Consider the following 12,391-nt stretch of genomic DNA (forward strand, 5'->3'; position numbering starts at 1 on the left):
GACTGACCCTGCATCCATTCTGGCTCTGCCGCTTACTAATTCCGGGGGTTTAGACAAGTCAGATAATCTCCCTATGCCTGCATTTGCTCATTTTAAAAACAGGGACACTAGCCTACCCCCTCCCTATCCAGCTGTAATGAAAATTGAAGAAGCTGTCACATGTAAAGAATTTAGAATTATGCCACACACTTGGAAAGTACTAAAACACATTAGCCGTTATTTTCTATCTCCAAGTTCATATGTAAAGGCCATCAACATGTGTGTGTGGCAATCTCATGATCTCATCTCCTGCTTCTTAACAAGACATACTGGTGTTCACCTCTCTGCCACGCTGACCTGGCCGGAGAGATCAGTGCCATCAAGCATGTCCTGTCAGAAAAATAAAATTACATCCTAGGTAAGAGAGTGAATTCTTGGGCCAGGGCAAGTCCTCTTCTAAATGAGACTCTGCTGCTCATCAAAGCCTTGAGTAATTAGTCTGAGCAAGACTGAGAGACAATTGTATTTATTTAACATCTATACTCAAATGGGAGGCCATTGAGGTACCATAATTGAAAGTAAATGAATCACCTGGATCAGGGATCAGGAGTTTGAGACCAGCCTGGCCAACATGGTGAAATCCCTCTCTACTAAAAATACAAAAAAATACTTGGGCACGGTGGTGGGTGCCTATAATCCTAGCTACTCCAGAGGCCGAGGCAGGAGAATTGCTTGAACCCGGGAGGTGGAGGCTGCAGTGAGCCGAGGTTACGTCATTGCACTCCAGCCTGGGCGACAAGAGCGAAATTCCATCTCAAAAAACAAAATAAATGAAGAAGGTTTATGGACACGAACACAGCAGAATACATGGGCTGTCAGCATCCAATGCATTGAGACCCAAGGTCTGTGAGGTCAAATGTTCCTGGGGTAAGGGTATTCCACACATTTAATTACACTGTTTTTTTGTGGAGCTGCAGAAGGCCCACCATCTTCCTCTAACTTCCAGGCTGCCTAAGTCACGTGAATGCTTCTGTTTGTGCCCATTCCCGGGCACCCCTGACGGAAACGGTGTCATCACCTCCTAAAAAATCCTTGTGTGTCTATGAGCACTAACCCCGCCTTGCAGTGCCCTGGCCAGGATAGGGCACATCGACATCTTAAGCAATCTTCCTGTCTCACTAAAATGTTGGATACATTTTTTAAATATTTTAACATTCTTCACTGAGCTAGTATGAAGGAAAGAAATGAATAAGAAGCCTAGAAGATAAGCAAACTCCAGAGCTCTGAGGGTTTCTTCTGGACCCACCTTGGCAGCCATTTGGGGCAGGAGAAGGAGGGCAGGAGATGAAGCCCAAGGTCCCCACAAAGTGAGAAATCTTATAAGAAACACTCCCAGTGGGTTGCAACTCAGGGGGGTCAGAGACTACAGCTTCACCTCGGGGGGACACAGAAATACACGTACTTCTGCCCCACAGAAAGGGGAGCACGCACACACGCCTATCTGAACTCTGGCACTCTGGAGAGAGAAAAGTACTGCTGAAATTTTTCGCCAGCCATCCACCTAGACAGAGGTGCTGTCTGAATTCTTGTCACTTATGTGGCTCAGAAAAGAAAAGTAAGTTTCAACGTTAAGTGCTTTTGACGAATGAAGTCCCCAGTTGCCTGATACCAGCTGGCAGAAATCCTCTCTGGCAGAACTGCACTTCAACCCAGGCCTCCAAGCCTCCCCCACTCCAGAGTTCTTACATTCATCTCTACCGAACGTTTAAAACCAGTCTCCTATGTTGACAGCAGCTTCAATCGTAACTGTCAAAAGCTGGAGACATCCAAGATATTCTTCAGCAGGGGAACAGACCAGCAAACTGGGGTACATCCAGGCCATGGAATATTATTCAGCACTAAAAAGAAATGACCTACCGAGCCATGAAAACACAGGGTGGAAATTTCAGTGCATATTACGGAAAGAAGCCAATCTGAAAAGGACAGAGACTGTGTGATTTCAACTCAATGACATTCTGAAATGGGCAAACACATGAAGACTCTGAAAAGATCAGCGGTTGCCAGGGGTTGGTGGGGGAGGATGGGCTAAATAGGCTGAGCACAGAGGATTTGAGCGCAGTGAAATCACTCTGTACCATAACTTCATGATGGACACAGGTCATTCATTACACATGTCAGAACATCTAGAGTGAACTCAACGCCAACTATGGCTGCTGAGGACGTGTCAGTGTGGTCCCTGGGGTGTACCAAATGCACCACTCTGGTGGGGATGTTGGCGGTGGGCATGGTAGGGGGATGGGGGGGATGGGAATTGTCTTTACATTCTGCTCACTTTTGCTGTGAACCTAAAACTGCTCTTTAAACAAAAAACCGTTTATTAGATTAAAAAATTAAAGCTTTATTTAAAAAAGAAACCAGCACCCTCCCAAGGCCCCCACACCGCCCACCCTCCCCCGCCCCACTCCAGCCCCCAGTATGTGATTTCGCCATTTTACAACCTGACTCTTGAAGCCAGATGGATGATTTTTCCCCAGAGCATTTTCAAACTATCAAACCGACCGAACACGCCTTAAACAAGGTGACAGATAATTTTTTCTTGTGCACAAAGACACCCAAGTTCAGGCACCTATGGCTTTTTGTCAACTCATCCTTCCAGAGCCAAGCAGGTCTGCTGACAGGGGCACTGGCGTGACAGTCGCCAGCAGCTCCTTACCCGCTGGGACCGAGGGGGAAGGGACAGCTTTACACGAAATTCACTTAGGGAATCAGGCTGAAATTGAAAACAGAAGGAGCACCGGTCATTGGGAGAACGCGATGCTCTGGGACCTTGCTGCAAAACCTGGAACCTGTACAGAAACATCTCTGTCTGAGGCTCCTGGCCCGCCAGGGCACACCTCTAAGGAGGCAGAGAATTAAAAGGCCCCTTCCCTCTGCACAGGCTCCTGGATCATCCTGCGGGTTTCCACGAGCATCCAAAGTGCAGCCTTGCAGCGGGCTAGTGATGAGCGAGGTGTGGCAGGCCTTCTCATTTTACTGCACGTTCCAGCCCAGAGTTCACTCGGCCCTCGTCCTCAACTGCTTTACAGACTAAGCTCCCGGTGGGTTTTGAGGCAGCACTCTAGGGCCAGCATATTGAGGACAGTGCTGGGGGAAGCCCCCTCTCTCAATCACAGCATCTTGGACACTGTTTTAATGGACTTCTGTGCAAAATTTTTGTCTGAAGAAAAGATTCTAATGCCTAATAAAAGTTTCAAAAAAAAAAAAAATCGCTGGAATAGATGACCTCTAAAGTCCATTCAGCTAAAGAAAAGGAAATCTCATGTTTCTGTAGATCACATCCATCTAAACAGTTCCAGACCTCTAGATTATTTTTATAAGCCATTTTCAAAACTCTAGCACAGTTCTAGCACAGCTTAGTATTTTTAAATTATCCTAAAGTGCTCAAGAAAGACATGTGAAAATGCATTTACTGGAAATGAGTGAAGAGAAGGCTTAGAAGGAGACAGTCTTAAATATAAACCCTGTTTTACTCTCAATCCTACCAGCAGACTGACAAAACCTCTAATGAGCCAGGTGGCACACTGAGTAACTTTCCAAGTGCCCCTGACCCCTGGCACATTTGTAAGGGGTAGCATTGATGCTGCTCTATTTCATGGGCCTGTGACAGAGATAAGTAGGTAGAATGAGTTGTAGATTACAAATATCCAAAGTGGTCACGGATATAAACTACTATTGTAATACCCATTGAGAGCACTATGTTTTCAACTGTTCTTCTAAACCTAAGATGTGTACTATGTGCTAAGTCACCAGTTTCTGTGACTTCTTTTAAGCCTTATAACAATAAACCAGAGTGGAAAAAAACAACTTATCCTTAACTAAAGGAAAGAAGACGAAAAAGAGAAGACGGGGGAGCAGGAGGAAGAGGAAACGTCAAGAAAGAAAGAGGAAGGCAACAACTATAAATAAAAGGGTCCAAAACATGTTGTGGATAGGTGGTCACCCTCATCAGAACGCTCCAGCCAGAGACGTGATGCTAGCTCCCATTTTCAAAGAACGAAGACACTGAAATTAGTTCTGTCCCTCAGCATTCCCTGAGAGACCTCACAATTCCACGCCTCAGAGGCCAGGATTTATTAAGTAAAGCTTCTCCCGCAGCTGAGGGGCCTCAGTGGTTTGTAAACGATTCCCAGGCTGAGGAGCCCCAGGCAGATTGGAGGCACAGCCCCAGCAAACAACAGTGACCTCTTCCCAAGCCACTCCGCTCACGTCTGGGTGCTTCACTCCCATGACGAGTGACCGTGTTTTTCTCTCTTGTTGCAATTTTCACTTGGCAGATGGATGGGCCAGTAATTGACCCAGATATTTATTTTTAATGTAACTTAGAAAAAAAAGGAAACCTTTATTCTAAGGCTCCAAAAACTGTCAGTCATTATGAAGTAATTAAGACCCAATATATCCCATAAAATTCCTAGAGAAGCTCAACCCCCTGACCCCCTATAAGGTTATTTTCTCATATTACATTATGGCTCCATTAGATGTGATTTGAAAACATCAGTGTGGGCACATTCATCAATTGCTTTTGCAATTATGTTTTAAGAACTGCTTGCTATAGCAAATTCCTCTTAATTTCCCTTCTAAGTCTTTGAGAATAAAATCCTAAAACAATGAAAGAATAACCTATTTCCAGTGTTGAATGGGTATAAAGGATGTTTTCATTATTGTTCCTTTCCATTTGTTTTCTACTTAAATGCCCTATTTGAGTTTTACCACCAGAAATGCTGAAATATTGACACATTTAACTACTTAAAGTCGTCAGTCTGTTGACCTTTGACCACCGCACCTGTTCCTCAGCAGTGATTTAAGCTGTTTAAGGAGGTGAGTTGAACAGCCAAACAAGCTATAGAATATTAAAATATCAAGGTCATATGAAGAACATGCAGCACATGCAATAGTCTTTAGAGAGCCCATAAACCATCCAATTCACTCACCCCTTGCCCTTCAATGACAAAGAACAGACCTTGACATCATTATTGGAGTCTTTAGCCAATGGCCTGAAGAGGAAAGAAAGGCACTAAATGCCTCCTTTTACCATTCGAGGACAGCAGGATTGTTTTGCTGCTTGCCAGACTTTAGTTATTTGAAGCTATAGAAAATCCTCATCCTCTCTGATGTCTAATGCTCAATTTAAATATCTGGGCAAACTTGGGATACCTCTAGCAAAATGTGCACATGTCTCTTCAGTTTCAACTTTGAACTACCCATCAGCATACAGGGTTCATACCTACATGAGTATGACAGACCATGATTTTGTCTAGATACTGCCAGAGAGCCCCCATAGAGTCACTCAAATTTTAGAACTGGTGGATGAAGGACATATGTGATGGTGAAAAGCTGCTCTGAGTTCAATAGCACTGGCTGAGTGCGTGTTTTACTCATTGCAATGCCATCAGCCTTGAATATTGAAAACTGGAGTAGGTGCGCACCAGGTTATTGAACATGTAAGGTCTGCAGGCCACGCTTGGTGGACAAATCAATTTGCAGATGGCTTGCCCTGATTCTGCAGGACTGGGCAGTCCCCAGCCCAGGCCGGGAAGCCAATTTGCAGAAGCTTGAAAGGGAGGGAGGTGAGAGAGCAAGGAAACCACTCCCCCATGCAATGATTTTCTTTCTTAGTCCTAAGTCCTGGGCTCCTGCAGGCGCTCTTTATTGTCACGACCTCAGCTCTGCTGCTGGCCATTGCAGACAGGACTTAAAGCGTCTAGCAGACACAAGAACTATCTATCGGGAAACCCCAGGACTCAATATTGGGGGAAAAATCCAGCCTAACAGAAACGATAAACAGGAACCAAATGACAAAACTATGACCTCTTCAAATCTTAACATTTCCAACTCCAAAGCCACCCCTACTCTGAATCCTTAACTGTAAACCTCACTGAGAGGGGCAGAATTGGTGTACGATCTAAACTTCCTTTGGGTGTTCTAGTCACACTGTGATCTAAGAAGACAAGCACATTTTCAACCCTTCCACTAAAATCTCTCAAATCACTTCACCTCTCTCGGCTTCAGTCCCCTCACTGGACAAAGAAATCTGTCTTGGAGGTTTCCCAACATTCTTAATAACTTTTCAAAATAAGGTGATTAGGCAGGACATCAACATATAATACAGCTGAAAGCTGTGCATGGGCTCTCCAAGCAGCTGGACTGTTATCTAGTTCAAATGTCATTACCTCTGGAGTGCCTGCAGAACCTTTCTGAAAGCCTGAGGGTTCCATGGTCACCCAGTTTGAAAGCTGCTGTACTGGAAGATGGTTGAAGCCCTTCCAGGTCTCAAATGCCTTGACCTCCCCATGACCTATGCCCCCCCATATCAACCCTTCAGAGGGGTGCTGTTGGTCGAGAAGCCAAGCTTGCTCTTTCTGGTGACTGAGGTTTAGAATAAGCAAAACCAGCTGTTTTCTCATTACCTATACTTTTTCCTCAGGCAATGGGTCCACTCACTGAACTAATCTGTCTTGCACAGCTGCCTGGATGGGCGTGTGCGGAAGACGGCACTGGGTGAGCAGGTATCTTTGGTCTTAAGGGTATGAGTCAAGGGTCTCTGCTCTTGAAGACTGCTTTCTGCCTCTTGGTTTGAGAGAGATAAGCATTTTTATCCTGCCTGCTACAAGTTTAAGGTGCAATTTTATGCCTAAAATAAGAGGAATAAAAAGCGATCAAATTGCTTGTAGCAAGAACTGAACACCAGAATTCTCACATTTTCAGGAGTATGTCAATAACTTAGTAATTTACCTTGACTGACATTGAAATGAGTACAATAAGACTGACTATGCACTAAAAAGAGATTTAATGCAGTCTGCAAGGAATTTAGAATGAGTTTTACATTGCTTGATAAAATCTGCTAATAACAGAACTCATCCCTACTTTGAAGAATGGGATCATTCATCTCATGTAAGATACATAGACATACGCTTCCACCCAAACACTTCAGAAATTAAGTCAAACTTAAAAAAAAAAAGTATACTGAGTTGTTTTACATTAGTGGGGAAATTATTATTCCATGCTTAGTTAAAGCTCTCAAGCATCAAGGAAATAATTATATGGCATTTGGAAAAGGGGGTGACATGACCTGACCTCCTAAGAACACAGATGAAGAAGAGAAGAAAATGGGTTCCGTGTGCTGTGCCAGGCATACTTGCTGCAGGCTGGCCCAGGCCCTGCCAAGCAATGCTTCACGATCCATCATGTTCATCTTTAACATGCCCAAGAGCTAGAAAGTGTGTATCCTAGATTTTCTAGAATACTCAGATTTGAAACAAATCAAATAAGAATCCAATCACAACTCAACTGGTTTCATCAAGCAGCATTGCTCCATTCTACAAGAGAGGAAATGGGCTCAGGGCAGGATACGTAAGCACCTGACAGTAAATATTTTAGGTTTTGCCGACCATATAGTTGGTCGCATCACCACCCCTAGAGGGTCACATGAGGACTCCCACACTCTGCTCTTCCCACACCTGGGCTCCTGCTCAAGACCTCTGTTGAACAGTCCGCTTGAAAATCCACTGGAGTATTCTGTTGATAAGGAAATGTCTGGGCCTCAGATTTCCCGCGGTGCTTGTGCAAATCTTACTTATGAGGAAAAGTTGTGCAGCTCCTTTCATGCTTCTGGATTCAGTGCCACTCGGCTGTGCAGATTTCTAAAAGCTTTTGAATAGACTAATAAACATGGAATTGTTCTGAACATCTGTAAGCAAAATATGAAAAGATATTACCCACTGAATGAACATCCTGGGTTTTCTTGCCAGAAATGGGGTATTTGTATATTAGGCTAATGCACTGAAATTAACCCAGAATGCTTATCCATTGCAGAATGTCTTTTCATATTTTCATCTGTACAGTCGTTATTATAAAATGTAAGAATAATTCTCTATCTGAGCATTCAGGAATCTGAATAGCTCAATTACTTCTAAAATCAATGTAGTAAAGCAACAGCATGCCAGTTAATCAGTTGGTTTGCATAACAACTGTTTGAGGGGGTGTGTGTGTGTGCATGTGTAAAGAGAAAACCAGTGTCAGCCCAACTCCTTAAAACAAATGTGAAAGATCAAGCTTTCATTTGACTATAGAGAAAATTCTGGAAGACAGGAACTAGAATTCTTCACATCACAACCAATCTTCTCCTAGGACCTGGTGCAATGCCTTGCATGTGGTACCTTTCCAATAAGTGGCATATTTAATTTATTCAAGTAAGGCCTACATACAAGTTAGGTTCCTCCTGGCTATTCCGGTTCAGGTTCTGGGTTTTCTAGTGCCAGCCAGATGCTGAGCTTGTAGGAAACACAAATGGACAGATGAATCTTTGGACATCATTTTAGGTACAAAACAGTGGCCACTAAGACATGAATTACTTCTCAGCACGTCTCTTAGATCAGAAATGCATCAGAACAGTGGCTCAACAGAGGTCTGCTGGCCATGAGAGATGCTACCCTGTGTCCCAGACAAGACTGGGTACCTGGTGCAGAAGCTGGTGGTGGGTGGCTTTCAGGGGGGTTAGAATTCAGGCCCAAAACATCTGGGTGAGGAAAGTTTCTCAGCCTGTGCACTATTGGTTCAGTGCTTAATGAACCTGAGGAAGGGAAGATTATAGATTACTTAAAAGGTACATTCACTTTTAAAGCAGGTTTAAATGAAATTATGGGCACATGCAAGGGATGGGAAATCTCCAGGGGAATGCAGGAGGCAAGTGAAGCCTTGGAAGATCATGGAGGTCTGGCCAAAACTCTGTTTTCATCATATAACTCAACCCAAGGTTGACTCAATTTGGAGAGAATGACCTGTACAGACTAAACTCACAAGAGACTGAGATGTATATCTCGGAGTGGCATTTTATTGAATTCTAAGTGAGAATTAGAACTGTGTGTCTGACCAACCTGATTTCAATGCATTTTCTTTCTGTAAATAATCCCCACAGGAGGACAAAAGATTGGAAAGTTTTAGAGTATGGATCAGAACATGAGGTTAGTGACAAAACTTAAAAGTGCCAGGGTATCAGGCTCTGTGGGTCTGCCCAGAACACCCAAGAGAGTGGCTGGACCTCCCCTCTCCTAGGCTGTTCTAGCTCACCAACCTCCTGCTAAGGCCCTATGTTCCTTTTACATAGTCAGGGCTTTCCATTAGGTTACTCTGAAATCCTACTGACACAGAAACCAATCTCTCTTCCCAGAGACTGTCCATCTCCACTGTGACTCAGTGCAGGCTGACTTTATACTGCCATTCCCAACGGGCGACTTTATTCCAAATTCCTAAGAGGCTGTCCCCTTGTATTCTCTACAGACGTCAGGTGCAAGTGGCACCAAGCAATGGACACTGCCCACCACGAACAGCCCCATTAGTGAGCCCACGATAGGGACACGTCCTCTCTCAGCTACTATGAGAAGCCATGTTATCTTTTCTATACACCTAGTCACAACTCCAGTTTGGGGTTCAGAGTCACTGGCCTATCAATTTCCACATAGAAATACCATTTGGACATGAATCCACACCCTCTCTGGACACACACTGCTTCTACACTCACATCCACACTCTCTCACTCACTTCTCCCCTGTTGAGGCTGTGCAGACTCACTGGCGCAGCAGGGGTAGCAAACTTGAGCCGATGGTTCCTCGGCCTGTGTTCACCCACCTGTGTGCTGAGATAATGCTTGTGGAAGCTCTGATGTGTGTCATCACATAAGAGGTTGCACGGAGCAGTAGTAAAGCTGGCCCTGTGGATTCTGTTAACCCCTCCTCCCATATCTCTGGCATCTGCCCCAAGAAACCACAAGGTACCTCAAGCTCAAGCATACTGCTTTATGAGAGAAGGAATCTGCACACAATCCAGGTCCCTATGCTTCTTTTCTTGACAAAATAAAAGTAAAAACCTTTACAAAATATTCACGGATTGTGATCAAAGTTTTATAAACTTAATTGCAAGCGCAAGAGAAAGCAATTTTGAAATCAATGCAAATACTACAGTACAGACTAGTATTTCCCCCACACTGGACCTCAGCAATTACTATGCATCTTACCAGAGAGCCTTGGGTTTTTTCTTTCCTTCTTTCAAGTCAGACCCCTCCAGGGCTGACTTGTTCAGCAAGGCTTTGAGCACCAGAGGCTTCAGAGGGGAGGCCCGCCAGTGTAACCTGCTTTGTGTCTCCCCCACCCCTCTCCTCGGTCAAAAATCTTTAATTAGCTGGTTACCATAATTACTCTAGCTAGGGACCTTATTTGTTCTCCTTCTCTGTTATTCCCAGGGACCTGAAGGCTCCACCACTTCTGTGCCAGGGGGACCTTTCTATCACAGCTCCTCTCTGCCTTTTTGTTTTTCCCTTTTATGATCAGAACAAAAAAAAAGCCTAGGGAAAGAAATCATCTCTCCTTCTGTGTCTGGGTAAGACCCTATAACTACCCCTTTCCAATCAGGAACAAGTTTCCATGACAACCATGCTTCCCAATGCTACTGTTAACTTAGCAGGTAGTGTTCATATCAAATCGAGTTATTTACCAACCTCTGTGGTTTCTGTACTTCACCACTGCTAGAGGCCTCTAACACACCAGCTGTTTGCATGAACTGACTTTGCCCTTTTTCCTTCTAAACATAAGGAAGACAAAAGAATTTCCTTGGCATTCTCCTTAATCATTTAAAAGCACACCAATATAATAAAAAATATAGCAGAAAGATAGATATGAAAGAGAATTTGTGACTTGGTGGAAGGAAGTACAAAGGGATAAATGGAGAATGGCTGGGATATGATGACAGCTGCGAAACTTACACCACGGTAAATGGCATAGACTTTGAGCTGAGAGCTAATGAGGTAGGGATTCCTGCTAGGTATGACCTTAGGTAAGTTATTTATCCTCTCTGAGCCTCAACACTCCCTCTGTAAAAGATAGAAACTGACATACTTCATGGAACTGCTTAGAGAAAAGCAAAGACAGAGAAAGTGCTTATTAGAGTGTCTGGCATATAGCATGAGTTTAACACATGGCAATTATCATGTTGTTATTAACGTAAACAGCTGAACTGAAAAGAGTTTGAGCAAACAAGCAATCGCAATATTCTAACTGATCGTTAACATTTTGCTGGTTGAGGATAATAGGGATAAAGCAGTAGATATTTAGGGGTTTTCTTAGCAACCTTTTTCTCTTAGGCCATTAAGTCATGTCTGGAATGACAGGAAGGAATCTATTCACTTCCATTCCTAAGACTTGAGAGGATACACCTGGGTGATCTCCAGGATTCATTTGAGTCTATTTATAGCTATGCATAAGCATTTGTTTAATTTTGAAACAGAAGTAAAAAAAAAATAGGTTAACCATTAAAATATTTGTTCATTATACCACATTCTCCATACCAATCAGAATATTTCAATCCTTCTCTACAGCAAGAAAAAATAAGAATGTGCACATTTTTATAATATTTTCATTGTTGTACAGCTCAAATTTTATTTCAAAATAAAATTCATATTGTAGCAAACACATCAACATGCTCATTGTTCACCAAGCTCCCACACTCCAGCTTTTCCCCTCCATCATTCATGGTGCCCTCGGAGGGCTGAGTGCATCCTCCACAAACCAACTTACTTAAGCCTTTATTTTAAAAAGATAAAACTTCACATTTTACACCCCATTTCCATCAATATAGTGGACTATAGCTCCAGATACTCCCTCCCTATTAACACCTCTTAAAATGGTGAATGTAAGTTTTTTAGAAAAACATTTCAAATGCTACCTGAGCTGGCAGGAAAGGAAAGGAAATCCCTGAAGGTCAGAAACAAACCCAGAGAGGTAATGTGGTATTCGAGATAGAATCTGTCATGAGGGCATCTGCCTATCCTATTAACCTAGAGTAGAGGTCAGCAAATTTTTTTCCTGTAAAGCTCCCAACAGTAGACATTTTAGGCTTTGCAGACCACAGAGTTGGTTGCGAGCACTCAACTCTGTCACTGTAGCATGAAAACACTCATAGATAATATGTAATAATAATAATAATGAGAATAGCTGTGTTTCAACAAAAATTTACTTATACAGATAGGCAGCAAGTGGGATTTGGCCTATGAGTCAATAGTTTGCTGATGCCTGCATTATAGCATGGCTTTCAACGTTTTTCCTTCCAGAAAACACAACCAGTATATGAAATGTTTGTCTCATGTGGTAGACTGTTGCAATAATGGTACTGATTCTTGATACCTCCTATATTCTTGCCTTTGGGGAGCCATCCCATATTGTCTCTGGCCTAGACCATATGACTTGCTTTGGCCAATGGTATAAAAGTGAATGTAACACAAACAGAGAATGGGGTTCATCCTCTCTTGCTGCTCTTAGGTTCTCTGCATCCACTACCATGTGAATTAGCTCAGACCAACGTGCTGAAA

At 43.3% G+C, this 12,391-nt stretch overlaps 1 protein-coding gene across 5 annotated transcripts in view; it reads right to left on the reverse strand.

Annotated features, from left to right (window-relative positions):
• Window positions 1–12,391, reverse strand: part of MSRA (methionine sulfoxide reductase A) — a 362,667-nt gene that overhangs the window by 168,063 nt on the left and 182,213 nt on the right. The gene's annotated exons all lie outside the window — the stretch shown is intronic.

This window comes from Chlorocebus sabaeus, chromosome 8 (genome assembly GCF_047675955.1).
Source record: "Chlorocebus sabaeus isolate Y175 chromosome 8, mChlSab1.0.hap1, whole genome shotgun sequence".
NCBI classification, from domain to species: domain Eukaryota; kingdom Metazoa; phylum Chordata; class Mammalia; order Primates; family Cercopithecidae; genus Chlorocebus; species Chlorocebus sabaeus.